Source organism: Schistocerca cancellata, chromosome 12, assembly GCF_023864275.1.
Source record: "Schistocerca cancellata isolate TAMUIC-IGC-003103 chromosome 12, iqSchCanc2.1, whole genome shotgun sequence".
Classification (NCBI taxonomy): domain Eukaryota; kingdom Metazoa; phylum Arthropoda; class Insecta; order Orthoptera; family Acrididae; genus Schistocerca; species Schistocerca cancellata.
In genome coordinates, this window is record NC_064637.1 from 156,901,072 (window position 1) to 156,927,757 (window position 26,686).

The window sequence follows — 26,686 nt, forward strand, 5'->3', positions numbered from 1 at the left end:
GGTGCAAAGTAGAAGTATGTGTTAGTGGGTGGACGATATGAGGAGGCTCCTGTTCACACGTTCGTTGCACAAGCTGTTTTTGCAAAATAAATAAATTAATTAAAATTAAAAAAAAATTAGTAGATTATGTAATTAGTATTACAGTCTTCAGAAATAGAGATTACAGTAATGATCTTTTAACAACAGGAAATTACATTTCATCCTTCAGGGAGTAATTACTCCAGGTTGAGAACCGCTGTTGAGGGTGCTGTGATGGCTGCTTGCGTGGAGATGAAAATATTCGCGCGTGATAGGCAGAGACTGGTGACACGAACAATATAGTACCCAATGGCCTCTGGACCCTGCAGCTTCCGGGAAATGCCCCTGAGGATAGCCTCGCGACTTAGCAACGAGAGCTCTCTACCGCGCATATTTTTCCAAACGCCGGCTCTTCCTTTCTCGGAAGACGCAGTTGTTCGAAGATGCGCGCGCCGTGCGTCAGCTGTTTGCTGCGGCGACGTCGGCCAATGGGAATGCAGGAGCGGCGGCTGCAGCCAATGGCAGAGAGGCGGCTTCGGTTGTCTCCGCGTCGCCTCCGCTACAGTCGCTGTCGGTCCGTCGCGGTGTTCACATCTCTCTCTCTCGCCGTCTGCCTTCGCTCCGTAGGTCGCCCAAGCAGAAGGTAAGTTAGCGCTGGCCTCCGCCTGCAGCGTCTAGTAACGGCCTGCGTAAACATAAACAGTATGAAGGAACCTCGTTTATCCGGACTACATGGGACCGAAATTTTCTTCGCTCGGTAACGGGGTGTTTGTGTTGTCTTCATAATTTCGTCTCCAGTAACGCGCCAGTCGTCGAGTACAAAGACTTGTACTAAGAGCTCAAAGTAACACAGACGGGAGTCTCCCGGGAAGTAATGCCATACGATAATCTCGTTTCAGGAGGGCTGTATGTTGGTATCTGGATTATCGAAAATCCGGAAATTTAAAAAAAAAAATTGTGACTTTGGTTAAATGCCACAAACAAACACATTATTCTTATGTACACTCACGAGTGTAGATTATTTCCACATGTTGGGACTGGATAACTAAAAAGAACATTGAGTTTTATGCACTAAAATGATCAGTACGTTCCTTTGTAGCCAGATTCTACATCTACATCTATACTCTGCAAACCGCCGTGACGTGCACGACAGAGGGTACGAACTATTGTACCAGTTATTAGGGTTCCTTCCTGTTCCATTCACCTATGGAGCATGGGAAGAATGATTGTTTGAATTGCCTCTGTGGGTGCAGTAATTATCCTCACTATCCCTCTGTGAGCGATATATAGGGGGTTGTGGTATATCCCTAGAGTAATCGTTTAAAGCCGGTTCTCGAGGTAGTTTACGTCTGTCTTCAAGAGCCTGCCATTTAAGTTCCTGCAATATCTCCGCGACTCTCCCACGGTTCAGACAAACCTGTGACCATTCGCGCTGCCCTTCTCTATATACGTTCTATACCCCCTGTTAATCCTATATGGTACAGGTCCCACACACTTGAGCAATATTCTAGGATGGTTCGCAGGAGTGATTTGTAAGCAGTTTCTTTTGTTTCCAGAATGAAATTTTCACTCTGCAGCGGAGTGTGCGCTGATATGAAACTTCCTGGCAGATTAAAACTGTGTGCCGGGCCGAGACTCGAACTCGGGACCTTGGCCTTTCGCGAGCAAGTGCTCTACCAACTGAGCTACCCAAGCACGACTCACGCGCCGTCCTCACAGCTTCACTTCTGCCAGTACCTCGTCTCCTACCTTCCAAACTTTACAGAAGCTCTCCCGTTCGACTCTCGGGCCGGCACACACTTTTAATCTGCCAGGAAGTTTGTTTCTTTTGTACTCGTTGATTGACTGCACTACTCCAGCGTTCTCCCAATAAACCGAATTCTAGCACCTGCTTTTAGTTCTGCCGAAGTAATTTCCGTAAGGGGTTCCGAATAAACCATTATTTTGCTGCCTCTGTGACTGTCATAACGTCTTCACAATGAGCCGCCAACTTCGCCAGCTAATCTACAATCACTGTCGACATTGTCTGCAGGCGAACAACCAGCGAAAGTCATCAGATGTTATATCGTCATTCACGTCAATGAAACACATGTCTGGCGCCCTGGAATGTTCGCAAAAGCCTCAAACGAACTCTGACTGGTCGACAGATTAGATTATATTAGTATTTGTTCCATAGATCATGAATACGACACTTCGTAATAATGTGGAACGAGTCAGGTTAGTAAAAGGTGTCTATACAAGATATTACATTACACAAAATATTACATGACACTTAATATTTTTAATTTTTTTGTGAGGGTTGGGGAAATTACCCACTTGCTGTATCCAAAAATTCATCTAATGAGTAGAAGGAGTTGCCATTAACAAATTCTTTTAATTTCCTTTTAAATGCTATATCGCTATCTGTCAGACTTTTGATGCTATTAGGTAAGTGACCAAAGACTTTTGTGGCAGCATATTTTACTCCCTTCTGAGCTAAAGGTAGATTTAACCTTGAGTAGTGAAGATCCTTTCTCCTAGTGTTGTAGCCATGTACACTGCTATTACTTTTGAATTCGTTCGGATTGTTAATAACAAATTTCTTAAGTGAATATATATATTGTGAGGCTCCAGTGAAGATTTCTAGCTCTTTATATAAGGGTCTGCAGGATGATCTTGGATGAGCTCCAGCAATTATTCTGATTACACGCTTTTGTGCAATGAATACTCTTTTACTCAATGCTGAGTTACCCCAGAATATGATGCCATACAAAAGCAGAGAATGAAAATAGGCGTGGTAAGCTAATTTACTCAGATGTATATCGCCAAAATTTGCAATGACACTAATAGCATAAGTAGCAGATCCTCAGTGTGTTTTTTCCAGTTCCTCATCAATGCATACACCTAGAAATTTTGACTATTCTATCTTAGCCACCGATTTCTGATCGAAGTCTATATTTATTAATGGTGTTATTCCATATACTGTGTGGAACTGTATATACTGTGTTTTGTCAAAGTTTAATGAGAGCCCATTTGCAGAGAACCACTTAACGATTTTCTGTAACCAGTTTCTTTGTTGAATGTGCAAATTGCGTCAGTGGCCTCACAGACCCGTGACCATAGTGCATACAACTTTTCTCCTATGGACACAGACACCTTCCCTCTCTCTGATGCACTTTACACTCGCAGCTAACGGAGGCAAAACAACGCTGTACCACTTTACCACTCAAGTGTTAACTTGTTAACCGACACCTAGTCAGGCGGTTGGCCGAATTTAATGATTGTCACCGACGATTGTTGACGCTGTTATTTCCGGAATGTAAAATACTGTACAGTCACTGCACTTAAAAAATGAAATATCGATCCCGATGAACCAGAGACTTGCATTAATGAAGGATGGATAAACGGGGTTCCACTGTAATATGGAAAAATCAGACACTTTCACAACTTACTTGCGTATTTTATCGATCTAGCTTTAGGGTTATTGGCTCATTGTTTAGCATAAATAACAAGGTGTTGTGCATAATATTGTTCAAAGATAATCAGCAAAAAATGTAAAATTGTCACAGAAATTATTGGCTAATACTAGACATATTAAATAATACATTCGTAATCTTAGAACACCAAACACTAAAATAAAGACTGGGCATACCGATTTATGGTGGGGTGCAACATACCAAAATTGGACAAAAATGTGGTTCTAGATGGTACGGCAGAAAATTCACGTTTCTGTCCAATTTTGTAAAGTCGTGCAGCATTATAGAGAGATTTGACAGTGTATTCTGCGATTGTGAATGTGTTATTTTGCGTTTTTGGTACAAGCAATCATTTCAATCATTTCATTTGTAATTGTAAATTCTCGTCCGTTCAAGTTTGTAGCAGCCTTAGATAGCAAGGCGAGCCAATGGTGAATTTTCTTGAGTGGCGTATGTGCTACGTAGTCAGCGTTCGCGATGATTTTCTTGTGTATCGTTCGTGTTCTTTAACAAGGTTGTTTAGTTTATGCGGGTTGCATGCCTCTTGTTGTATACTATACCTATAAAAGTCTACTGGAAATGACGAATGTACTGGAGTGAGCTATACTCACCCTACTTTTCTTTTTTTAGTTCGTGGAGATACACTGCTACGTAGGGTGGCCTATGGTCTAGATTAGGTGGCAGATTGGTTGAGAGCAGTCTTTCCTTACACATTGCATAGCCCATAGTTAAAGTCACGCCCCTGGTAAAGCCCTATATTTTTCGACTGTGTGCTCATATTTCAAATTTTTGATAATTTTTCCAGGTGGCCATAGTAACTTGAACATCTCCATCCAAAAATCTCTCCGCCTGTGGAGGTTCGTATTACTTGTGTGTTCGTGTCGTTTGTGACCTCATCTAATGGTCATTTCCTGAGACTTGTATCTCCGCCATGTTAATGACGTCATCGGTCTGTCGGCGCGGTATCGTGTTGTTTACAAGTCGTCCCGGAATCTTGCAGTGATTTCATTGATTTTTCCTTCCTATCATCTGATCGTGGAACGCTTGTTTGGCCCATTCTCGATTACTGGTTGAGTGTTCGGGATCGCCACCAGGTCGGGTTAAAGAAAGAGATCGAAGCAATTCAGCGGCAGGCTGCTAGTTTTGTTACAGCTAGGATCTGCCATCACAGCAGCATTACGGAGATAATTCGTGAACTGAATTACTAATCCCTGGAGGGCAGACGAAAACGTCTAGGGAACTGGGTTTTGCGACAGACTGCAGAACAATCGTACTGTGCCCAAGATACATCTCGCGTCAGGACTTCGAAGACAAGGTAAGAGAAAGATCTTACGGAAGCGTATACACACTCGTTTTTTCCTTCGCTCCATTTGCTAGTGGAACAGGAATGTCGGGCGGTCGTAAAAGTGCACAACATAGTGCCTTGAGACTTCTGGCCAGCTGATATTGACTTTTTTGAATGAATAGTGTTGAGTGGCCGACGAATTTAAAGCGTCTCCTGTCACTGCGTTAGTGAATTTGTTAGCGTATACAGATAAGATGTTCCCGGTGTTATCCAAACTCCGCTTTCATGTGGATAACCCTAAATTTTCCTAAGATTTTTTTCGCTCCTATTTTTCAGGTTCTGTAGCCTGGAGAGCCGTCAAACAGCTACGGTGTTTGAAACGTTAGTGTTAGCTGTAAAAGATCTGTTTTGCAGTGTCGTGGTTTAGCATTGTGCTATATCACTTTTTTTGCACTATGGTTCCACATGACTGCGTTTGGAACGTGGCTGGATCTTAGACTCTTGTAGCAGTGCGATCTGTAAGTTCGTTTCACATTCCGCCTTTAGTGGAACTTTCCTTGTAATTCCATGCGCATTTTCAAAATAATGATTTTTCTCGTAAAATATCTGAAGGTTTACCTTGCTGATATATTGTGTAGTTTTCCTGCTGAATATGCTGTTGCTTCCTTAGTCTTACTCGTGACCACTAAAGCATCAGCGAAAAATAAATGCACTCCTGGAAATGGAAAAAAGAACACATTGACACCGGTGTGTCAGACCCACCATACTTGCTCCGGACACTGCGAGAGGGCTGTACAAGCAATGATCACACACACGGCACAGCGGACACACCAGGAACCGCGGTGTTGGCCGTCGAATGGCGCTAGCTGCGCAGCATTTGTGCACCGCCGCCGTCAGTGTCAGCCAGTTTGCCGTGGCATACAGAGCTCCATCGCAGTCTTTAACACTGGTAGCATGCCGCGACAGCGTGGACGTGAACCGTATGTGCAGTTGACGGACTTTGAGCGAGGGCGTATAGTGGGCATGCGGGAGGCCGGGTGGACGTACCGCCGAATTGCTCAACACGTGGGGCGTGAGGTCTCCACAGTACATCGATGTTGTCGCCAGTGGTCGGCGGAAGGTGCACGTGCCCGTCGACCTGGGACCGGACCGCAGCCACGCACGGATGCACGCCAAGACCGTAGGATCCTACGCAGTGCCGTAGGGGACCGCACCGCCACTTCCCAGCAAATTAGGGACACTGTTGCTCCTGGGGTATCGGCGAGGACCATTCGCAACCGTCTCCATGAAGCTGGGCTACGGTCCCGCACACCGTTAGGCCGTCTTCCGCTCACGCCCCAACATCGTGCAGCCCGCCTCCAGTGGTGTCGCGACAGGCGTGAATGGAGGGACGAATGGAGACGTGTCGTCTTCAGCGATGAGAGTCGCTTCTGCCTCGGTGCCAATGATGGTCGTATGCGTGTTTGGCGCCGTGCAGGTGAGCGCCACAATCAGGACTGCATACGACCGAGGCACACAGGGCCAACACCCGGCATCATGGTGTGGGGAGCGATCTCCTACACTGGCCGTACACCACTGGTGATCGTCGAGGGGACACTGAATAGTGCACGGTACATCCAAACCGTCATCGAACCCATCGTTCTACCATTCCTAGACCGGCAAGGGAACTTGCTGTTCCAACAGGACAATGCACGTCCGCATGTATCCCGTGCCACCCAACGTGCTCTAGAAGGTGTAAGTCAACTACCCTGGCCAGCAAGATCTCCGGATCTGTCCCCCATTGAGCATGTTTGGGACTGGATGAAGCGTCGTCTCACGCGGTCTGCACGTCCAGCACGAACGCTGGTCCAACTGAGGCGCCAGGTGGAAATGGCATGGCAAGCCGTTCCACAGGACTACATCCAGCATCTCTACGATCGTCTCCATGGGAGAACAGCAGCCTGCATTGCTGCGAAAGGTGGATATACACTGTACTAGTGCCGACATTGTGCATGCTCTGTTGCCTGTGTCTATGTGCCTGTGGTTCTGTCAGTGTGATCATGTGATGTATCTGACCCCAGGAATGTGTCAATAAAATTTCCCCTTCCTGGGACAATGAATTCACGGTTTTCTTATTTCAATTTCCAGGAGTGTATTTGAGACTCATTTTCAATCTAGAATCTCCGATGTTTATACCTCTGTCTTTTACCCATTCTCGTCTCCTTTATTGTTCTTAGTGTATTGCTGCTTATAGCCATTTCCAACGGGATTAGTAGGTGTCGTCGTCGTCATTGTGTTGTTGTTTTAAGTCCGAAGACTGATTTGATACAGCTCTCCAGACTGGTCTGTCCCCGCACAACTCTGTTCCTCTTCTGGAGTATCTTCCGCGGTATGTGGAATACTTACCGGATGCGACTAACAGAAGACGTCGAAAAAGTTCAAAGAATGGTAACCATTAAAACAAAGCCGTTTCCCTTTGTGGCGAAATCTTTACAATTAATTTCAATGGTCAACTTCCTCCCAATTCGAAAACATTTTGTTGGCTCCCACCTATATGGGATGAAATGTCCATCGTGACAGAATAAGAGAAAACACAGAGGAATTACAGACATTGGCTGCAAGCGGGTAGTGATTGAAGTCAGCGGGGAAATTTGAAAATTTCTGCCGGACCGGGAATCGAACCCGTTCTCCTGCCCACTATACAGATGCTCTGACCACACACATACGTATAATTAAGGCTAGACGACCGACCATCTCTTCAGTGCAGATGCCCAGCAGGCTCGATCTCTTACTGGAACTGCGAAATGCCGCGAGTTGTGGGGATAATGGGCGCTATGTCAGTAGTGTGCGGATAAGTTGGGAATTTGGGTCTGACAGGGGGCGTGCTAGTCCGAGCACTTGCGTTGACCACTGTGTCCATGTGGAGCAGTGGTCAGAGCATCTGCCTAGAAACCCGGGTTCGAACCCCCGGTCCGGCACTAATTTTCAACTTCCCTATTGATTTCAATTGATGCCCGCTTGCAGCCAACGTCTGAAATTCCAGTCTGTCTTAATTCATAATGGCTGCTGAATGTCACGCTTTCTGTCTTAATCCATACGGCTTCTAGTTCAAAATTGTGTATGTGCTTTCGCACATGCTCTAAAGAGCGTCCGAAAGAACGGGCATCACGCTTGTATAAAGTAAGAGAAATCTGATCTCGCGTGGAAAGATCTGGACGTGCATTTTTTCCACCTGCAGTTCGAGAGCGGAATAACCGAAACATAGCTCTGAAGATGGTTCTATGGAGCATCTGCGAATTACAGACATCAAACAATGTTTTACATCACCTCGGTTCCGAGAGTTCCGGAACCTGTACATTTCCGCCGTTTTTATTAGTCATGAAAACCACACATTGCATTGTAACACCATACAAGGAGACCTTCAGAGGTGGTGGTCCAGATCCTCTAATACGCAGTAGCACGTCCTCTTGCATTGATCCACGCCTGTATTCGTCGTGGCATACTATCCACAAGTTCATCAACGCACTTTTGGTCCAGATTGTCCCACTCCTCAACGGCGATTCGGCGTAGATCCCTCAGAGTGGTTGGTAGGTCACGTCGTCCATAAATAGCCGTTTTCAATCTATCCCAGGCATGTTCGACAGGGTTCATGTCTGGAGAACATGCTGGCCACTCTAGTCGAGCGATGTCGCTATCCTGAAAGAAGTCATTCACAAGATGTGCACGATGGGAGCGCGAATTGTCGTCCACGAAGAAGAATGTCTCGCCAGTATGCTACCAATATAGTTGCACTATTCCATTCAAGTATCGTACAGCCGTTACGGCGCCTTCCATGACCACCAGCGGCATACGTCGGCTCCACATAATGACACCCCAAACCAGCAGGGAACCTCCACCTTGCTGCACTCTCTGGACAGTGTGACTAAGGCGTTCAGCCTGACCATGTTGCCTCCAAACAAGTCTCCGACGATTGTGTGGTTGAAGGCATGTGCGACACTCATCGGTGAAGAGAACGTGATGCCAATCCTGAGCGCTCCATTCGGCATGTTGTTGGGACCATCTGTACCGCGCTGGATGGTGTCGTGGTTGCAAACATGGACCTCGCCATGCAGCCTATTGCGCCCAGTTTGAGTCGTAACACGACGTCCTGTGGCTGCACGAAAAGCATTATTCAACATGGTGGCGTTGCTGTCAAGGTTCCTCCGAGGCATAATCCATACGTAGCGGTCATCCACTGCAGCAGTAGCCCTTGGGCGGCCTGAGCGCGGCATGTCATCGACAGTTCCTGTCTCTGTATCTCATCCATTTCCGAACAACATCGCTTTGGTTCACTCAGAGACACCTGGATACTTCCCTTGTTGAGAGCCCTTCCTGGCACATAGTAACAATGCGGACGCGATCTAACCGCGGTATTGACCGCCTACGCATGGTTGAACAACAGACAACACGAGCCATGTACCTCGTTCGTTGTGGAATGACTGCAACTGATCGGCCGTCGGATCTCCGTCTAATAGGCGCTGCTCATGTATGGTTGTTTACATCTTTGGGCGGGTTTAGTGACATCTCCGAACAGTCAAAGGGACTGTCTGTGATACAACATCCACAGTCAAGGTTTAACTTCAGGAGTTCTAGGAACAGGGGTGATGCAAAACATTTTGTGGGTTGAGACTGCTGAACCTCCGCTGTCCAATCGGCGAGCAGTCCTTCTGAGTCGTTATGCCAGCCATCTGTCTTCCATGCATGCTAATCCAGCCCATGACATATTTTTCGACGCCTCCTTTGATGTAGGGTATGCAGGCCGCCCCTCCTCCCTACTACCACCGGGAGTCCGCTTCCGTCAACTGCTCCATTCTCTTTCCTTCCGCTTTCCTAAAAACTTCTTGACAACTTGGGGTACAGCACCGCCTTGGCTCCGTCCCCGGATCTGCCTGCTCCGTGACCTTTGTCGATTTCCCAAGGATGGTACCCCTTCACTTGTTTATCGTCGGGCATTTGCTGCTCTATGTGCACAAATGACGGAAGCCACATTTATTTACACCGATGGCTCGAAAACATCGTTAGGTGTAGGGAGTGCCTATGTTGTTGGCGACACCCCAAATCACTTTCGGCTTCCCGACCAGTGTTCGGTCTATACTGCGGAGCTTTACGCTGTTCTCCGGGCTGTCCACTACATCCGCCGCCATCAGCGGATACAGTACGTTATCTGCTCCGATTCTCTCAGCTCTCTCCTCAGTCTCCAAGCTCTTTACCCTGTGCACCCTCTGGTCCGCCGGATTCAGGACTGTCTGCGCTTGCTCCACCTGAGGGGCGTCTCGGTGGCGTTCCTCTGGCTCCCGGGACACGTTGGTATCTGCGGAAATGAGGCGGCCGATATTGCAGCCAAGGCTGCAGTCTCTCTTCTTCGGCCAGCTATTCCATCGATTCCCGTCGCCGATCTACGGAGCGTTTTATGTCGTCGTGTTGTTCATTTATGGCACGCGCACTGGACGACACTTCCCCAAAATAAATTGCGGGACGTGAAAACTCTTCCTTGTGCTTGGACCGCTTCCTCCCGAACGCGTCGTCGGGAGGAGGTAATTTTAACTAGACTCCGGATCGGGCACTGTCTTTTTAGCCATCGACATCTTTTAAGCGGCGATCCTCCCCCACTCTGTCCCCACTGCTCTCAGCTGTGGACGGTAAGACACCTTTTAATTGAGTGCCCCTATTTTACTCCGTTACGCGCCATTCTACAGCTGTCGCCTGACATATCGTCAATTTTAGCAGATGACACGCGATCGGCCCATCGCGTACTAGAGTTCTTTCGTGCCAGTGAAATGACGTCAGTCATTTGAAGTTTTTTTTTTTGGGATAACCAACCCCTTTTAAGCCTTCCTTCTGCTTTTAGTTTCTCCAATTTTATGCCTTTCGTTCCCGCTGCTGCTGGTTTCTATTTTAGGTTTTTTACTGTTTCTTAAGTCCCGGACCGGGCGCTAATGACCGTAGCAGTTTTGCGCCCTAAAACCACAACCAAAAAAAATAAATAAATAAATTTTGTGGGTTTACAGGTCGACAATTATTGAACTACGTGAAAGAAAAGGTAAATTAGTTACAAACTACGGTGCGCATACACACTTTATTCAACGTGTAAACGTCACTACAAATAGATATGTAGGTTATGACATGTTCCATATGCCTGCCATCCTTGGCGATGGCAGATGAATAGCGAAATTCTGCATGAGGTAAGGCGATGGTGTTAGAAGAGAAAAGATCCCAGACGCGTCTGTTGTGCACTGTACCAGATGCGCGAGAAACACGTGACTCACGCACGACTGGTGTGTTTACAGATGCATTAGGCGACCAACAGTCCGCGCTCTGCTGTTGTAGCGATCCGACACGTTGCTGCTGAATACTTTCAGGCTTACACAGTGTGTACCACAGTTGAAAAGGCGGATATGGTTTTCGTTCAGCGCGAATGACGTGTAACTGATAAGATCAGTCCCACGGTTGAGCATAGCCCTGTAGATCTGTCTAAGCAAACGTTATTTAAAATGCACGAGAAATTTTAAGTGTAAACAATAAGTCAACGAAAAAGAACAGCAAACGATGAGCGAGATGGAACTAACTTTTCAGCAGCGGTAAAACACAGTGCAGACGCCACCACGAAATAGCGATGGCAGTTCCTGCTGAAACAGCCCGTTTTCGGTTATATTGGTTTTTTCCACGCCAGTTTAGTCTGATTTTTGAAACGGCGCTAAATAACCGGTTTCTGAAGTAACAGAGTTTCCATTTTTTTTGTTCATAATTTTTCGTGTAATAAACGTAGAGATCGAACAAAGATTGAAAATTTTTGACGCTTTCAGTTTCAAGACACACAGAATAAAAATATTAAAGTAAATAAGAAAATATAAGAAACCTTTGTCCGTCCACTCTTTTCAGCTATTCTCGAAAAGTGGTAAGTGATTCAATACTAGAAAGAATTGTCAGATCCTCCAACTGGCATAAATTTTTTGAAACCGTGCTCAAAAATCTTGTTACAATTGGGGGGTTATAGCACTATTTGGGCATTAGTCAGTGCTGGAGGGTGAAAACTGAGGTTGAAGAAGTCTATTTTTCACGTTAATTCGTCGGTTTCCAGGAGTTACTTGCACATAAAGGCATATTATGTAGACACAAGTAAGAGATCAGCTAGTTACTATTTTTATTGTGCATTATGGATGAAGAGTGGATAAGTTTTTAATTTATAACTATTATCACAGTCTCCTTGCTCTTTTATTATTTTACAGAAATGGCATACAAATCTTTTGTCTTTTAAAGCAAATGAAGGATAGTATTTCATTGCTACGTCAGTTGGTAGAAATATTTCTAGACTAGACTAGCTGCTGTTCTGCAGTACAGCGGATGTCCGGCGAAGACTGAGAAACTGCCGTGTAGAGTAATTGTAAGTCAGGGAGGGAGGGGGGGGGGGGAGGGGAGGCTTGCGCGCTGCTAGGGCACGCGTAGCTTAAGCCACACGACACTCGGCGACAGGGACATTACTGTATCAGCAATCCTGTTCCACTTAAGGTCTTATGCCATGTGTTTGTTGCTCGTTTTTGTCGCTGTTTTTATTAAAGCAGCACTCATTGCTTTTCTCATTTTCTGTAATAACACAATATTTCAACATAACGCAAACTTTACTTATAACATTACTTAATTCTTAAGAAAGGGTTATTTAAAACAAAGGCTTTTAGCACTGTTATTATGGCTAATTGATATTTCGGCTTTTTTGACTCGGTTATTACAACAACAAAAAAATCTGGTACAACAGAGACCAGACAAATACCGAAAAACACCTGTTATACGGGACTAAGGTACCGGTATCGGTTTTAAACTGTTGGTGTCTCCCATTCCTATAACGAGGCAGTTGGAATGTCGGAGTGAGATCAGCCAAAGGAATGTTTTGCGAACGCTGGATCCCGACGCATTTAATCCCATTCTACACTTCAATCCTTCAACAGCTTCATGGCAGCGACGTTCAAGAAAGGTTACACTTCTCGTATCGGTGGCTACGAAAACTGCAAAGTGATGAGGCGTTTTCTCTGCAAGATTTTGTCCGGGAACAAGCTTCGTGTACTAACCGTGGGCAAATCAGACCACGTCGCCATACTGAGTAGTTCTGCACATTTTTTGTGGCCTGTCTCGCCCCGTATACTGGTACACGGCGGCATTATACGCTGAAGAGTGAAAGGAACTGGTATACCTGCCTAATATCGTGTAGGACCCTCGCGAGGACGCAGAAGTGCCGTAACACGACGTGGCACGGACTCGTTTGATGTCTGTAGTAGTACTGGAGGGAACTGACACCATGAATATTGCAGGTGTCCGCCGCTCGTGGTCTCTCGGTAGCGTTCTCGCTTCCCGAGCACGGGGTCCCGGGTTCGATTCCCGGCGGGGTCAGGGATTTTCACCTGCCTCGAGATGACTGGGTGTTGTCCTCATCATTTCATCATCATCCAGGAAAGTGGCGAAATTGGACTGAGCAAAGACTGGGTAATTGTACGGGCGCTGATAACCACGCAGTTGAGCGCCCCACAAACCAAACGTCATCACGTCATCATCAATATTGCAGGGCTGTCCATAAATCCGTAAGAGTACGGGGGGGGGGGGGGGGGGGGGTGCAGATCTCTTCTGAACACCACGTTGCCAGGCATCCCAGATATGCTCAATAATGTTCATGGCTGGGGAGTTTGGTGGTCAGCGGAAATGTTTATACTCAGAAGTGTGTTCCTGGAGCCACTTTGTACCAATTCTGGATGTGTGAGGGTCGCATTGTCTTGCTGGAATTGCCAAAGTCCGTCGGAGTGCACAAAGGACGTGAATGGATGCAGGTGATCAGGCAGGATGCTTACGTACGTGTCACCTGTCATAGTCGTATATCACTCCACCTTTACACGCACCACACCATTACAGAGCCCCCACCAGATTGAACAGTCCCCTGGTGAAAGGCGTGGTCCAAGGATGCATGAGGTTGTCTGCACACTCGTACACGACCATCCGCTCGATAAAATTTGAAACGAGACTCGTCCGACCAGGCAACATGTTTCCAGTCATCAACCGTCCAGTATTGGTGTTGATGGGCCCAGTCATCAAGGGTACACGAGTGGGCCTTCGGCTCCTAAGGCCCACATCGATGATGCTTCGTTGAATGGTTCGCACTCTGACACTTGTTGATATCCCAGCATTGAAATCTGCAGCAATCTGCGTAAAGATTGAGCTTCCGTCACGTTGAAAGATTCTCTTCAGTAGTCGGTCTTCCCGTTCTTGCATGATCTTTTTCCTGCCGTAGAGATATCGCAGATTCGATGTTTACCACATCCCCGATATTCGCGGTACACTCGTAAAATGGTCGTACGGGAAAATTCCCACTTCATCGCTACCTGGGAGATGCTGTGTCCCATCGCTCGTGCGCTGGCTGTAACGGAACGTTCAGTCAGTCAAATCTTGATAACCTGCCATTGTAGCAGTAGTGGTCGGTCTAACAACTGCGCCAGACACTTGTTGTCTTATATAGGACCGATCGCAGCGCCATATTCTGCCTGTTTAAATATCTCTGTATTTGAATACGCGTGCCTATACAAGTTTCTTCGGCGCTTCATTGTGTAAGGCACGCATGCTGTCGCAAGCATACCGATACCTGGTATAAACTGACTACGAGAAAGGATCGGTTGATAGGACATATTCAGAGGCATCGAGCAATCATCAGTTTAGTTGTGGAAGGAAGTGTGGGGTAAAAATTTTAGATTAAGTACTTTCAAGCGGATGTAAGTTGAAGTAGTAATGCAGAGATGAAGAGTCTTGACCAGGATAAACTAGCGTGGAGAATTTGTTCAAACCAATCCTCGGACCGATGGGCACACCAGCTGTAGAGAAAGACCAAAAAAAGAGCGGCACACTTTGTCACGGTGTAGCTTTGTGTACGCGGTAGCGTTTAAATTGATGACCAACTGCCTCCAGTGGCAGAAACTGCGGGAGAGGCGTTGCACATCATCGAGATATACTGTTGATATTCCGCGCGCATGCGTTTATTACTTCCTTATAAATACAGGGTAATTCAAAAGAAAAAGGAGAGAATTTTAACTGTTTATTACAGACAAACTATAAGAAATAGAAAGACACATTGCGCATGTCGTTGGATAGAGGAAGGTTCAAAGTTTTGGCACGGCTACGCTGCCGTTTGTTGCAACATGGCGACTACATCACTTTGTGTGTTGGAATTTGAGCGAAGTCAATCCATTTTTCGAGTGCAACGCACACTACATGATGAAAATTATCCGGACACCTGGCTGAAAATGACTTACAACTTCGTGACGCCCTCCATCGGTAATGCTGGAATTCAATATGGTGCTGGCCCACCCTTAGCCTTGATGACAGCTTCCACTCTCACAGGCATACTTTCAATCAGGTGCTGGAAAGTTTCTTGGGGAATGGCAGCCCATTCTTCACGGAGTGCTGCACTGAGGAGAGGTATCGATGTAGGTCGCAGAAACCTGGCACGAAGTCGGCGTTCCAAAACACCCCAAAGGTGTTCTATAGGATTCAGGTCAGGACTCTGGGCAGGCCAGTCCATTACAGGGATGTTATCGTTGTGTAAACACTCCGCCACAGGCCGTGCATTATGAACAGGTGTTGAAAGATGCAAACGCCATTACCGAATTGCTCTTCAACAGTGGGAAGCAAGAAGGTGCTTAAAACATCAATGTAGGCCTGTGCTTTGATAGTGTCACGCAAAACAACGAGGCGTTCAAGACCACTCCATGAAAAACACGACCACACCATAACACCACCGCCTCCGAATTTTACTGTTGGCACCACACACGTTGGCAGATGACATTCCCCGGGGATTCGCCATATCGATACCCTGCCATCGGATCGCCACATTGTGTACCGTGATTCGTCACTCCACGCAACGTTTTGCCACTGTTCAGTCGTCCAATGTTTGCGCTCCTTACACCAGGCGAGGCGTAGTTCGGCATTTACCGGCGTGATGTGTGGCTTATGAGCAGCCGCTGGACCATGAAATCCAAGTTTTCTCACCTCCCACCTAACTGTCATAGTACTCGTACTTCCGGTGGATCCTGGCGCAGATTGGTTTTTCAGTGTAATGGTCTGGACAGATGTCTGCTCATTACACTTTACGACCCTCTTCAACTGTCGGCGGTCTCCTATCAGTCAACAGACGAGGTCTGCTGTACGCTTTTGTGCTGTACGTGTCCCTTCACGTTTCCACTTCACTATCACATCGGAAACAGTGGACCTGGGGATGTTTGGAAGTGTGGAAATCTCGCGTACAGACGTATGGCAAGTGAGTTCCAATCGTCTGACCACGTTCGAAGCCCGTGAGTTCCGCGGAGCGCCGCATGCTGCTCTCTCGCGATGTCTGAAACGTCCGCCTTAGAAAAATTTATGAATTACTGTGCTGATAAACCTCTTACATTATTTGCTTTTCAAACAGCTGAGCAAAACTGAACGTACTCCGACATTACTCTCTTTACTTATTCTGATCAACACTAAAACTGACTCACAATATTTTTAGCGCAACGCAATCTGACTTTCAAAAATCCCTACAAAAGAATGGCCCTGACTAACAATAATCTATACCTTTCATGAATCACTTACCTCACAAAAATCTTCGTTACTCGAACTACTGCAATACAGCGAGCGCCACTACTGCCAGCTAAATAAAAGATTCAAACTACTGAAGGCACTGACTACTGATAGACATAGTTAGCAAATGAAAGATTTTGATAGACAACAAACAATGTATTTGCCTTTATAGTGTTCAAAAATCATTATATATATATATATATACACTCCTGGAAATGAGAAAAAACCACACATTGACACCGGTGTGTCAGACCCACCATACTTGCTCCGGACACTGCGAGAGGGCTGTACAAGCAATGATCACACGCACGGCACAGCGGACACACCAGGAACCGCGGTGTTGGCCGTCGAATGGCGCTAGCTGCGCAGCATTTGTGCACCGCCGCCGTCAGTGTCAGCCAGTTTGCCGTGGCATACGGAACTCCATCGCAGTCTTTAACACTGGTAGCATGCCGCGACAGCGTGGACGTGAACCGTATGTGCAGTTGACGGACTTTGAGCGAGGGCGTATAGTGGGCATGCGGGAGGCCGGGTGGACGTACCGCCGAATTGCTCAACACGTGGGGCGTGAGGTCTCCACAGTACATCGATGTTGTCGCCAGTGGTCGGCGGAAGGTGCACGTGCCCGTCGACCTGGGACCGGACCGCAGCGACGCACGGATGCACGCCAAGACCGTAGGATCCTACGCAGTGCCGTAGGGGACCGCACCGCCACTTCCCAGCAAATTAGGGACACTGTTGCTCCTGGGGTATCGGCGAGGACCATTCGCAACCGTCTCCATGAAGCTGGGCTACGGTCCCGCACACCGTTAGGCCGTCTTCCGCTCACGCCCCAACATCGTGCAGCCCGCCTCCAGTGGTGTCGCGACAGGCGTGAATGGAGGGACGAATGGAGACGTGTCGTCTTCAGCGATGAGAGTCGCTTCTGCCTTGGTGCCAATGATGGTCGTATGCGTGTTTGGCGCCGTGCAGGTGAGCGCCACAATCAGGACTGCATACGACCGAGGCACACAGGGCCAACACCCGGCATCATGGTGTGGGGAGCGATCTCCTACACTGGCCGTACACCACTGGTGATCGTCGAGGGGACACTGAATAGTGCACGGTACATCCAAACCGTCATCGAACCCATCGTTCTACCATTCCTAGACCGGCAAGGGAACTTGCTGTTCCAACAGGACAATGCACGTCCGCATGTATCCCGTGCCACCCGACGTGCTCTAGAAGGTGTAAGTCAACTACCCTGGCCAGCAAGATCTCCGGATCTGTCCCCCATTGAGCATGTTTGGGACTGGATGAAGCGTCGTCTCACGCGATCTGCACGTCCAGCACGAACGCTGGTCCAACTGAGGCGCCAGGTGGAAATGGCATGGCAAGCCGTTCCACAGGACTACATCCAGCATCTCTACGATCGTCTCCATGGGAGAATGGCAGCCTGCATTGCTGCGAAAGGTGGATGTACACTGTACTAGTGCCGACATTGTGCATGCTCTGTTGCCTGTGTCTACGTGCCTGTGGTTCTGTCAGTGTGATCATGTGATGTATCTGACCCCAGGAATGTGTCAATAAAGTTTCCCCTTCCTGGGACAATGAATTCACGGTGTTCTTATTTCAATTTCCAGGAGTAATATATATATATATATATATATATATATATATATATATAATCAGTTCATGACATCCAGTCTTACAAATTTACTGTCATCCGCTCTCAAAACTCCGGCATCTCCCCTCCCCCCCCCCCACATCCACCACTGCTGGCGGCTCACCTCCAACTGCGCAACGCTACGCGCTGTTAACAGCCAACAGCCCAACACTACAGTAGCGAATATTCCAACAATGCAAACCAGCCACACACTGCACACAGCACAGCCAGTGATTTTCATACAGAGCGCTACGTGGCGTTACCAGTATAAAAACCTAAACAGCCTGCTTACAAACGTATCATACGTTGGCGTATGGTACAATGTCTGTGCGAACATAAGACTTCATATCTTCCTCTACCCAGTGACATGCGAAATATGTCTGTTGTCCACAGTTTGTCTGTAGTAACCAGTTGAACTCTGTTCTTTCTTTCTTTCTTTCTTTCTTTCTGACTCTCCCCTGTACTTTGCGCGTAATGACCGCGACGAGAAAGGAGGGGGGAGGCTGATATTCGACAGTGGAGTACATTCCACGACAGATCGTTATGTGGCTCTGGCAGTAGAGTTGGTTTAGCGATACAGTTTATTCCTATTCCTGCCTTACAGAATTGCTATAACTGGGCGATGCAGGACGGGCGAGCAAAGAATAAAGGCTGATAGCACGAGCAAACGCACTTCTAAAATAGGTTTCTCGGTTGGGCTGCAGGATAGCGATGTCTCTGAGTGGTGTCGAGAAAGTGTGGTGCTAACGAAAGCGAGACGGAATGTTCCCTGGCGCGTCATCGGCAACTGCCGTTAGAGGTGCGGACTCACTGACGACCGTGTGCTGCTAGCGAGTTCCGAAGACATCACTTCTGACACCGATCAGTAGATTTATCAGAATCACGGAATCGATAGAAGGGTAGAAGGGTGTGGGCATCCTTTGTTGCCATGTATGCTTAACTCTCAATAACAGGGGGGGGGGGGGAGGGGGGGAATTTAAGTGCGCCTTTGCAAATATTGTAAACTGGTCATGTGCATTAGATATTAACATTCTGAAAAAAAATGGTTTTTAACGATTTATTACACTAGATTCCGTAGTTGTTTCAAGTATAACGTAAAACCAAATATTCAGGTCATAGTAGTGAAACTGACTTTTCGCAACAAATGTTATATTCATATTTTCGGGGTACTACAAGTACGCCACATCTCTTTGTATACATTACGGAAATTGCGTTAGTATTGCTAAGATTGTGCTGAAACATATTTTCAGATTTTGAACCCTACTTATACATCAGTCCTTATTTAAAAACTACTTTCTTAATAACAACATTAATTAACGAAATTTGTCCATTTTTAATATTTTTGTGAAGGGCATAAATTTGCCCCCGGTAAAACATGCGTTATGGAAAATGCGTTAGTATTGCTATCGTTAAATAAGCTTCGCGAGTGAACATAGGCCTAAACAACGAGAGCGTTCAAAGTTTTACAACGGCCTCTAGATGGCTGTGTTGAGATTCTATGTTACTGTTCTTTTGAAATTTGTAGTCTGGTGTTGTTAACCCACTGGCAGCTCAGAAATTTGCCAAGCAGTTTGTTTACGTAGAGAGTTTAAAGAAACGGTGCTCTGAAGAAATGGAAATTTCCCAAGCATGTTCCCGTTGGATGATTTCTGTTACGATGTCATAAATTCCAACTCAGCAACACTACCTCAAACCGTTTCGTTCAGCTCTGGGTAATCGGCCACTTTTAAAAACGGCTGTTTGCGACTGCTTTGCAGAATTTCGTCTCGTCGTGCTTTTGTCAAGGTCCATCAAAATAAGTCAATTGTTTTTTTATTCCAGTCTTTGATCACAATATGAATTCTTTAGACGATGACCGGTTTCAGTCCGTAATGACCATCCTCCGATCTTTTTTTACACCGTGTCCTGAAGTGATAAGGCCATAATGGCATCGTCAAAACATATAATCAGCACAGATCTGTGTGACGATGCTGTGCTGATTATGTTTATACGTTTTGACGATGCCATTATGGCCTTATCACTTCAGGACACGGTGTAAAAAAAGATCGGAGGATGGTCATTACGGACTGAAACCGGTCATCGTCTAAAGAATTCATATTGTGATCAAAGACTGGAATAAAAAACATTTGACAGTATTGGATCACTGTTTGTATACGCGACTGTGTGGCAGCTGGTGATCAACATAAATTGTTAAAAAATATTAGTGAGCGTAAAACTCGAGCCCTACCGTCAGCTCGTACGAACTGAAATCATACCAGGCCACGATTTTCGAGTCGTCTAGGGTCCTACAGATATGAGCACGAGCCCAGCAGAGGCGCTGCAGGCGATCTAGTGCTGTTAGAAATGGCAATCGCGTCGGTCGTGTGCGCGCAGTCTTGCCGGATGCGTTCGTCGTACGTCCCAAATTGATTTCTGCGGTTATTTCACGCAGTGTTGCTTGTCTGTTAGCATTGACAGCTGTACGCAGCGCCACTGCTCTGGGTCGTTAAGCGAAGGCCGTCGGCCACTGATATTCTCGGCACTCTCTTCACACTGTGACTCTCGCAATATTGAATCCTCTAACGATTTCTGAAATGCAATGTCCCATGCATATACACTCATGTTCATAAATCAAGGATAATGCTGATACATGGTGAAACAATGCACTGGTGGGCGGTTTGCGGGTTTAACTCACCTCGGGGTATGACAATGCGGTGCATTTGACCTGCGGTCGTCGCACGGTGGCGTTGGCAGCAGTCCATATACGCAGAGGTGTGTTGGTGCAAGACAGAGGACGGTGCAGCGAGTAAGTGTGCAGACGTTTTCAGACGTGCTAATGGCGACTGTGTGTTGGAAATCGTTCAAAGAACACATTTTGATTACGGTATGAGGGGTAGAATACTAGGGCGACTGGATGCTGGTCAAACACTGCAGGTTGTAGCACGGGCCCTCCGTGTGCCACTAAGTGTGGTCTCACGATTATCGCAACGATTCCAGCAGACAGTAAACGTGTCCAGGCGCTACAGTACGGGACGTTCACAGTGTAAAACACCACAAGAAGACAGATATCTCACCATCAGTGCCCGCAGACAGCCACTGAGTACTGCAGGTAGCCTTGATCGGGGCCTTAGCGCAGCCACTGGAACAGTTGTCTCCAGACACAGTCTACAGACGACTGAACAGACAAGGTTAATTCGCCTGGAGACCTGCAAGGTGTATTCCAGTGACCCCTGGTCACAGAAGAGCCCGTAAAGCCTGGTGTCAAGAACAGTACATGGTCATTGGAACAGTGGTCCCAGGTTATGTTAAATGACGAGTCCATGTTTTTCATCTGGCGTGAACCAGGCACCAGATACCAACCCCTTAATGTCCTTGAAAGGGACGTGTATGGAGGTCGTGCTTTGATGGTGTAGGTTGGGATTATGATTGCTGCACGTACACCCCTGCATGTCTTTCACAGAGGAACTGTAACAGGTCAGGTGAACCGTGACATCATTTTGCACCAGTATGTCCGCCTTTTCAGGGGTGCAGTGGGTTCCACCTTCGTCCATATGGATGATAACGCACAGCCCACCGAGCTACCATCGTGGAGGAGTACCTTGAAACAGAAGATATCAGGCGAATGGAATGGCCTGCCTGTTCTCCAGACATAAACCCCATCGAACAAATCTGGGATGCTCTCGGTCGACGTATCGCTGCACGTCTTCAAACCCCTACGACATTTCAGGAGCTCGGACAGGCACTGGTGCTAGAATGGGAGGCTCTACCACCTGATCCAGAGTACGCCAACCCATTGTGCGACCTGTGTACGTGTGCATGGTGATCATATCCCATACTGATAAGGAGAACATGCGCAGGAAACAGTGGCGTTTTGCAGCACATGTTTCGGGACGGTTTTCTCAACTTATCATCAATACCGTGGACGTACAGATCTGTGACATGTGTGTTCCCTATGTGGCTATGCTATTAGCGCCAGTTTTGTGTAGTGCCACGTTGTGTGGCACCACATTCTGCAATTTATCCTTAATTTATTAGCATGGCTGTAGCTCCAAGTACCAAACCGCTTTCAAGGTCTGTTAATTCCCGTCGAGCGCCCGTAATCGTGTCGGAAACTCTTTCACACGAATCACCTGAGTAAAATGACAGCTCCTTCAATGCACTGCCCTTTTATACTTTGTGTACGCTATGCTACCGTCATTTGTATATTTGCATATCGCTACCACATGACTTTAGTTACCTCACTGTATATCCCTTATGAAGATCGTTAATTTGCTCACTAACGCGACATATTAAGAGAACTTTGTCGGAAATGAAAATGGCTGATGAAAGTTTTTTTCAGATGGGTAGCGAAATTTGTTTATAAAAGGGGCTCCCCCCCCCCTCCCCTCCCCAGCTGGTTCTTCGCTTATTATTGTTACCTTTTGTGCTTGAAGAACCATATGCAGCCAGCGGACTGGTGTTGGACAGCAAAAAAGTCGGTTGATGGGCGGCCGTGTAAAATTGCAATACAGTGCTTCATAGCGAAAAAAAGAAGTATGAAACTGTAATTGTCGGCACACAACCAATCATGGTTATGTTTAGGCAAATAGAAAAACTGTTAACTCAGTATCTGCCAAAATTATGAGAATTATTAACATTTAGCTTACGAACAACAATAACTACGTCTTACAATGATGGATGCCAGCGACAGAAAGAAGATTAAATAGACTTACTTCTCATTTGTTTAAGAAAAGAACGAACGAAATTACACCAAGGATCTCACAGCAGACTTACAAGAAAAATGGTAGACATTCCATATCAGTTCAGCAACAAAAGTTGCTTATGGAGCCCCTCAGGAAAATAGCGGGTAGGTCGGGGAAGAATGCCAGTGTGCACTCGGTGTGCTTGCCGGGGGGTCTCGTCCGTAATGTGGAGGAGGCCCTTCCGGCAGCTATTGAACGCACTGGGTGTGACCGGCTGCAGATAGTAGCACATGTTGGAACGAATGACGCCTGCCGCTTGGGTTCTGAGGCCATCCTTGGTTCCTTCCGGCGGCTGGCTGATTTGGTGAAGACAACCAGCATCGCACGCGGAGTGCAAGCTGAGCTTAATATCTGCAGCATAGTGCCCAGAGTCGATCGCGGTCCTCTGGTTTGGAGCCGTGTGGAGGGTCTAAACCAGAGGCTCAGACGACTCTGCGACTATAATGGTTGCAAATTCATCGACCTCTGTTATTGGGTGGAGAACTGTAGGGCCCCCCTAGACAGGTCAGGCGTGCACTACACACCGGAAGCAGCTACTAGGGTAGCAGAGTACGTGTGGCGTGCACACGGGGGTTTTTTTAGGTTAGAGGGACCCCCCCTTGGGCGAAACGATAAAATACCTGACGGCTTACCAGAGAGGACATTATCATCGTTGATAAAGAACGTCCGTCCTCAGAGACCAAAAACAGGAAAAGTTAACGTAATATTGGTAAACTGCAGGAGTATCCAGGGCAAGGTTCCTGAATTAGTATCTCTTATTGAAGGAAATAGTGCGCATATAGTATTAGGAACGGAAAGTTGGTTAAAACCGGAAGTGAACAGTAACGAAATCCTAGACACAGAATGGAATATATACCGCAAGGATAGGATAAACGCCAATGGTGGAGGAGTATTTATAGCAGTAAAGAATTCAATAATATCCAGTGAAGTTATTAGCGAATGCGAATGTGAAATAATCTGGGTTAAGCTAAGTATCAAAGGTGGGTCAGATATGATAGTCGGATGCTTCTATAGACCACCTGCATCAGCAACCGTAGTAGTTGAGCGCCTCAGAGAGAACCTGCAGAACGTCGTGAAGAAGTTTCGTGATCATACTATTGTAATAGGGGGAGACTTCAATCTACCAGGTATAGAATGGGATAGTCACACAATCAGAACTGGAGCCAGGGACAGAGACTCTTGTGACATTATCCTGACTGCCTTGTCCGAGAATTACTTCGAGCAGATAGTTAGAGAACCAACTCGTGAAGCTAACGTTTTAGACCTCATAGCAACAAATAGACCGGAACTTTTCGACTCCGTGAATGTAGAAGAGGGTATCAGTGATCATAAGTCAGTGGTTGCATCAATGACTACAAGTGTAATAAGAAATGCCAAGAAAGGAAGGAAAATATATCTGCTTAACAAGAGTGATAGGGCACAAATCGCAGAATATCTGAGTGACCACCATCAAACGTTCATTTCTGAGGAAGAGGATGTGGAACAAAAATGGAAAAAATTCAGAAACATCGTCCAGTACGCCTTAGATAAGTTCGTACCGACTAAGGTCCAAAGCGAGGGGAAAGATCCACCGTGGTATAACAATCATGTACGAAAGGTACTACGGAAACAAAGAGAGCTTCATCATAGGTTTAAGAGTAGTCGAATCATAGCTGATAAGGAAAAGCTGAACGAAGCGAAAAAGAGCGTAAAGAGAGCAATGAGAGAAGCATTCAACGAATTCGAACATAAAACATTGGCAAACAATCTAAACAAGAACCCTAAAAAGTTTTGGTCATATGTAAAATCGGTAAGCGGATCTAAATCCCCTATTCAGTCACTCGTTGACCACGATGGCACCGAAACAGAGGACGACCGAAGAAAGGCAGAAATACTGAATTCAGTGTTCCGAAATTGTTTCACTGCGGAAAATCGTAACACGGTCCCTGACTTCAGCCGTCGCACGGACGCCAAAATGGAAAATATTGAAATAAACGATATCGGAATTGAAAAACAACTGCTATCACTTAGTAGCGGAAAAGCATCCGGACCAGACGAGATACCCTTAAGATTCTACAGTGATTATGCTAAAGAACTTGCCCCCTTTCTATCAGCAATTTATCGTAGATCGCTGGAAGAACGTAAAGTACCTAGCGACTGGAAGAAAGCGCAGGTCGTTCCCATTTTCAAGAAGGGTCATAAATCAGATGCGAATAATTATAGGCCTATTAGGCTTACGTCAATCTGTTGTAGAATAATGGAACATGTTTTGTGTTCTCGTATTATGACGTTCTTAGATAATACAAATCTCCTTCATCATAACCAACATGGATTCCGCAAACAGAGATCATGTGAAACTCAGCTCGCCCTATTTGCCCAAGAAATTCACAGTGCCGTAGACACTGGCGAGCAGATTGATGCCGTATTCCTGGACTTCAGGAAGGCATTTGATACGGTTCCGCACTTACGTTTAATGAAAAAAATACGAGCTTACGGAATATCGGACCAGGTTTGTGATTGGATTCAGGATTTCCTAGAAGAAAGAACACAACATGTCATTCTTAACGGTTCAAAATCTGCAGATGTAGAGGTAATTTCGGGAGTACCGCAAGGAAGCGTGATAGGACCTTTATTGTTTACAATATACATAAATGACTTAGTTGACAACATCGGTAGCTCCGTGAGGCTATTTGCAGATGACACGGTTGTCTACAAGAAAGTAGCAACATCAGAAGACTCGTACGTACTCCAGGAAGACCTGCAGAGGATTAATGCATGGTGCGACAGCTGGCAGCTTTCCCTAAACGTAGATAAATGTAATATAATGCGCATACATAGGGGCAGAAATCCATTCCAGTACGATTATGCCATAGGTGGTAAATCATTGGAAGCGGTAACGACCGTAAAATACTTAGGAGTTACTATCCGGAGCGATCTGAAGTGGAATGATCACATAAAACAAATAGTGGGAAAAGCAGGCGCCAGGCTGAGATTCATAGGAAGAATTCTAAGAAAATGTGACTCATCGACGAAAGAAGTAGCTTACAAAACGCTTGTTCGTCCGATTCTTGAGTATTGCTCATCAGTATGGGACCCTTACCAGGTTGGATTAATAGAAGAGATAGACATGATCCAGCGAAGAGCAGCGCGATTCGTCATGGGGACATTTAGTCAGCGCGAGAGCGTTACGGAGATGCTGAACAAGCTCCAGTGGCGGACACTTCAAGAAAGGCGTTACGCAATACGGAGAGGTTTATTATCGAAATTACGAGAGAGCACATTCCGGGAAGAGATGGGCAACATATTACTACCGCCCACATATATCTCGCGTAATGATCACAACGAAAAGATCCGAGAAATTAGAGCAAATACGGAGACTTACAAGCAGTCGTTCTTCCCACGCACAATTCGTGAATGGAACAGGGAAGGGGGGATCAGATAGTGGTACAATAAGTACCCTCCGCCACACACCGTAAGGTGGCTCGCGGAGTATAGATGTAGATGTAGAAAGTGCTTCGATCCACATTGTTCATTATGACAATTGTCTGCGCTCAAACAGCAGGCCTATTATTTGACTGGGTTCAAAATAAATAATGTCTCACTGCGCTTAGTCACCTGATTTTTCGCCTGACGTTTTCTTTTTGTACTCGTACGCAGAAAACGAAATATGTTGTCTACCATCCTACACAAATTTACGTAATCGAAAGTTGTTTCTAGTCGACGAACAAAGCAAGCCGTGTTAAAATTGTTCGGTCAAGATGAAAGGAGAGAGAGATAGAGAGATAGAGAGAGAGATAGAGAGAGAGATAGAGAGAGAGATAGAGAGAGAGATAGAGAGAGAGAGAGAGAGAGAGAGATAGAGAGAGAGATAGAGAGAGAGAGAGAGAGAGAGAGAGAGAGAGAGAGAGAATCCTATTACGCTTCGCCGATGTTACTTTATTTACTGTAGAACATTTGCCATAACGTACAAAGTTCCATT

At 46.4% G+C, this 26,686-nt stretch overlaps 1 protein-coding gene across 1 annotated transcript in view; it reads left to right on the top strand.

Annotated features, from left to right (window-relative positions):
* The first annotated feature begins 550 nt into the window (after positions 1-550).
* LOC126109849 (epidermal growth factor-like protein) overlaps positions 551-26,686 on the top strand; it is a 137,017-nt gene continuing 110,881 nt past the window's right edge. The window contains exon 1 of the mRNA XM_049914915.1: positions 551-661. The gene's annotated coding sequence lies outside the window, so the exon portion shown is untranslated. The remainder of the gene's footprint in view (positions 662-26,686) is intronic.